The sequence below is a fragment of the Priapulus caudatus genome, unplaced genomic scaffold, assembly GCF_000485595.1.
Source record: "Priapulus caudatus unplaced genomic scaffold, Priapulus_caudatus-5.0.1 Scaffold22, whole genome shotgun sequence".
In the NCBI taxonomy this organism is placed as follows: domain Eukaryota; kingdom Metazoa; phylum Priapulida; class Priapulimorpha; order Priapulimorphida; family Priapulidae; genus Priapulus; species Priapulus caudatus.
Genome location: NW_014577083.1, coordinates 346,307 through 351,429, shown reverse-complemented (window position 1 = coordinate 351,429; position 5,123 = coordinate 346,307). Strand labels below are relative to the sequence as shown.

The window sequence follows — 5,123 nt, the reverse complement described above, 5'->3', positions numbered from 1 at the left end:
TTTGACACATTGCTTCGATGTTTAATTGCCATTGCTCACTTTTGACCACATCATTCGATGTTTAATAATTTGCCATTGCTCACTTTGACCACATCATTAGGATGTTTAATTGCCATGCTCACTCTTGACCACAGTCATCGAGTTTTAATTTGTGAATTGCCATTGTCAGCTTTTGACCACATCATGCGATGTTTAATTTCCATTGCCTGATGCCCTTTATCACATTCATTAGGGGCCAAATCCCCAATAACAGGCTAATAGCCTGATCGGGGGAAGTTTCCTTTTTAGACCACGTTACTGACTAACATAGCATAGAAGATTTAACCATGCAGTCAATGCCCTCAGAAGTAACTCATTCGCCTATCGCCAGTTCTAGCTCTTGGCGACTCGCTCACGGCTTTTTCTTTAATCATTTCCATAGTCGTTCGCATGTGCCCTATGAAACTATATTTACTGGTTCTTGGTGATCTGGCATCAAACACTGCAATGTCTGTTTTGTCATCAAAAATCTGTGTTGACGTTTTTAAAGTAGGTGCTCAAAATGCCAATGCTTTACAAAGATTGAGTCAGCGATAAAATGACGGTCTCTATTTCGCATCAGTCTGTCTCAAGCGGCCGGCTCATTTCACATGTATTGCCATCATATGATATCTCTTCGGGGGCATGTTCGCCTCGTGGCTAGAATAATTAATGCCTCATGTTAATTTCTTCGGATGACAATATTGCAGGGTTTGTCGAGTGACGCAATCTTCGCCTGCTTTGCGTTTGTCGTCAGCTATGCGTTTGACTGTCCATCAAATGCGTTCGTCTCTGCTGAAGTCATCATGTACCAGAATAGTCTGCACATACAAAATAAGTCATATGTTAAAACACAAAGTGAAATAACTGTTCGCCCGCTTTCATCATCATTGAAGGCATTCATTTTCATTTCTCATGGGTGATGTTAACCATATTTGATAAACAGCCTTTGTTAGTTCAGCGGTTTTGAACTGACAGTACTTCTAAATAGAATGAACATATGTATGTTCAGAGGCGTAGCTAGGGTGAAATTGATGTGTACGCACACACCGTGGGGAGGTCGGGGCGGGTCCTGCCCACAGAAAATTGTTGAAAAAAGTATATACGCAGGAGATGCGTATTTTGAGGCCACTTTCGATGATAAATGTACAGCTTTCTTCTGACTACGACAATTATATTTATTAGATAGAATGAAGCAACATTATCTCTATTAAGAGATTAACTATATCTGCTTCTATGAGCAACAAGATGTGATCACTAAAGATCACTAAACACTAATTCATTGAAGCTCGTCGTCACACGACCGACCTTAACTCGAGTAAGCGTTAACTCGACTGTTAGCGCATTATATCAGCGTACTTGACACGATAGCTACGATTCGCTAACTCGAGTTTAAGCCCCGGTGTGGACGCTTAACTCGATGTTAAGGTTCGATCGTGCTAGACGAGGCTTCTGTGTGCGGGCCATTCGTTTAAGTTCGCGCTTCATTATATCAATGTGTAGGGGTTGACCACCGCTGGGATGAGGGCGACAGCCAAAACTTCTTTCTTGGAATTGCGTTGAAAAATCTGCCAAAAGGCGTTGTAACCTGCTTGCCACTAGCCATAATGTATTTAAGCCTATGTATTCAGGCGGTGACGTTTTGTACAGCCCAACGCGACTATGTAAAAATATTGTTTTAGTCCAAACGAGGGAGGGCGGTAGCGTAGCCACCCAATCCACCTCCCCCCCCCCCTAAATCCGCCACTGAGGCTGTAATGCTTGTGAGTAGAGATATCCAATAGACATATGCTCGAGACGAGACCAGTCTACGCGGATGAATGCTGTTGAAAATGGTTTGAATCAAGCGATCAAAAAATAAAAACGTTTAAAATAATATGAAAAAATAAATTCGACGCCTAAACGCCTAAATAAAATACGTTCACCGGTAAATACACAGATGCTTTCCGCTAATGCTAATTCCTATCAGGGATATCACGTGTCACGCTAGGCAAAACATCAGAAGAATAAAATATATAAGGCTATAATATTAATAAAGCTTTAATATGCGACTTTGGCATTGATCGTTCGCAGCGTGGGGTTGTTATTTGTTTATAAACAGATTAGTTCTAACTGACCTGACGACTGACTGACTGCACTGACTGCTCTCTCTTCTCTCTCTCTCTCTCTCTCTGCTCTCTCTCTCTCTCTCCGCTCGTCGCTCTCGCTCTCGACTCTCTCTCTCTCTCTCTCTCTCTCTCTCCTCTTCTCTCTCTCTCTCTCTCTCGTCTCTCCCTCTCCCGTTCTCCCTTCCCTCTTCCCTCTCCCTCCCCTCTCCCTCGTCCCTTTCCACTCTCCCTTCCTTCCATCTCCCTCTCCCTCTTCCCTCTATCCTCTCTCCCTCTCCCTCTTCCCTCTCCATCTCTCTCTCTCTCTCTCTCTCTCTCTCTCTCTCTCTCTCTCGCCGTCTCTCTCTCTCTCTTCTCTCCTCTCTCTCTTATCCTCTATAATCGTGGTGCACTACAGTTATTTGCATATCAAGCCAACCAGTTAATGCTTCATGAATTATTACTGTGAACACATTTGCTTGACTGAAAACTGTGATTCAACTGCTTCGATGCTCTCTCTAGATGAATCTTTATCATGCTCAGTTTTCTCGCTCTCACCCTTTCCACCTCACACTGCGCGACCCTCTGATCGAACTTTAGAATGTCATGTCTTTTACTCACTACTTAGTTTATAAATGCAGGGAGACGTTTTCATCGTCTGCAGTATAGTCTGGTCCAGCCATATAGTTTTTTAGCTGGCGACCAATATATCTATTAATTTTGGTGTATATACTCGGCGTCGAATTTATGATGACTGCCAATAAACGCACATAAACGTTTTAGTGTTGTTGTTAAACTGTGAACAGATTGCCTGAATGTGTAGTTGAAGCTTGGCTACTGCTCAACTATTTTCCGCACTGAAGAATGACTATCACAGCTTTTGGGGTAGGGTGTCTACGGTGCGCGTCAGAGAACACAGGGTGCACTAATCGCCATAGTGACATAGTAAGCCATCATGTATGTTTAAATCTGCCATGGTCATTGCGCAAGTCGGTCTGTACAAGATGCCGCTCCCGACTGCCGCCACCTGCATGAACAAAGCTTAGCCGGCTAACCCATTTATATAATTTCACCTATTGCATCAGGTGGACGTCGTTACTGTACAAGCCACGCGACTATGTAAAATATTCGTTACCTAGCTCCAACAGAGGGAGTAGCAGCCACCCAATCCACCCCCCCCCCATTAAAATCGCCACTGAGGTAGTAGCTTCGTGAGATGAGATATCTCAATAGTTATTGGCGCTGTTCCAAAATTGCCCATCGCCACCTCGTGCGCGATTAAATGTGCGACGTCGCACATTTTGCTGTTCCATAATTGGCCGTCGCGGTCCGTGTTATTATTTTTCCTCTCAACCACGACGGTCGCCTTGCTCAACGCGACGTTGCGCTTTTCAACGACGCCGTTCAACGCGATCGCCCCTTTTTCAAACGCGCACTCGCCTTTACCCGCCCTTTTTTTCAAACGCGCACGCCGCCCCTTTTTCAAATATCCAGACTTTTGGATTATCCGTTCGCGTGGTGTTATTTGTTTTATTAAACAATTTAGTCTCTCACTAGACTGACCTCTCTCTCTCTCTCCTCTCTCTCTACTCGTCTTCTCTCTCTCTCTCTCTCTCTCTCTCTCTCTCTCTCTCTCTCTCTCTCTCTCTCTCTCTCTCTCATCTCTCTCTCTCTCTCTCTCTCTCTCTCTCTCTCTCTCTCTCTCTCTCTCTCTCTCTCTCTCTCTCTCTCTCTCTCTCTCTCTCTCTCTCTCTCTCTCTCTCTCTCTCTCTCTCTCGCCGTCTCTCTCTCTCTCTCTCTCTCTCTCTTTCTCTCTTGCTCTCGTATTAATCGTTATTTTGGTGTATATCTCGGTCGAATTTATTTATGACTGCAATAAACGCACATAAACGTTTTAGTTTGTTGTTAAACTGTGAACAGACGTGCAATGTGTAGTTGAGCTGGTACTGCTCAACTATTTTTCCCACTGAAAGAATGACTATTACAGCTTTATGGGGTAGGGGGTCTGGTGGGGTCAGAGAACACAATGTGCACTAACGCCATATATCTAGACAGCATACATCGTGAAACACCACAGCACTGCTTATAGTTTTGAATGTATGCTTTGTGTTTATTTCTATGTTAGAATAAACAGTTCATTAAGATTCCTTGCACATTACGAAAGAATTAGCTGGTACGTGATATAGTGAGACTAAAACCAAAGAACGGAGCCGAGCAGGGTATAACAATTAGGAGCTTCCAGTTGTTAGTTATGTTCTATCTTTGCCATTACCTAATGAGTAATGATCTATGTCTATTTAGAACGTTTATTCTGAGTGCTCTTTTTTGTTGACTTTCCGTTACTCTTATTTATTGACTTTTCTGGGTTATGGCCCCAGAAAATACGAACGAATCCATTTAGTCTTTCTGTAAGGAAACGTAATTCGGGATTTTGTTTGCAGAAGGTCATAGGGACAGCTTTTCATTATCATGATGACCCTACAATTTGTGTAATAGCCCCCATGTTATAGCTGTGATGCCCATGGCATAATCACCCTTTCTCATTCCCCTTATTAATTAGCGTGAAACCTCTCACGTATCATATTTGCTTCTTGTCATGTTATTGCCCTGCACTTTGCTCCAAATGTAATCGTACTCGGATGTGTTTAGCTCATCTGACATAGTCAGATGCAGCTTGTAGAATCGCATGAGCGTGCGTGCGTCCGTGCGTCCGTCCGTGCGTCAACAGTTGGGCACAAATCTTAACCGCTTGATGTACGGTCACGATATTGGGGACGTCGGGGGGATCGTCAAAACGAGTTGTGATGTCGAAGCTGGGGGTCAAAGGTCAAAGGTCAAGAGGTGTAAAAGAAGGGGGAACATTCCCTCCTTAACTTAAGGTATTTGCTGCGAACCCCAAATTTTCCTTTTATGCATAGCTAGCTCCAAGAAACGGTATTGCTAGGGTTAGAATACCCTATGACGTTGTATAGTTGACTATGAAGGTGTATTGACGTTAGTCACACAGCCTGGTCGGGT

General features: G+C 43.7%; 1 protein-coding gene across 1 annotated transcript in view; it reads left to right on the top strand.

The window, feature by feature from the left end:
- Positions 1 to 5,123, top strand: part of LOC106812969 (steroid hormone receptor ERR1-like) — an 81,822-nt gene that overhangs the window by 67,855 nt on the left and 8,844 nt on the right. The gene's annotated exons all lie outside the window — the stretch shown is intronic.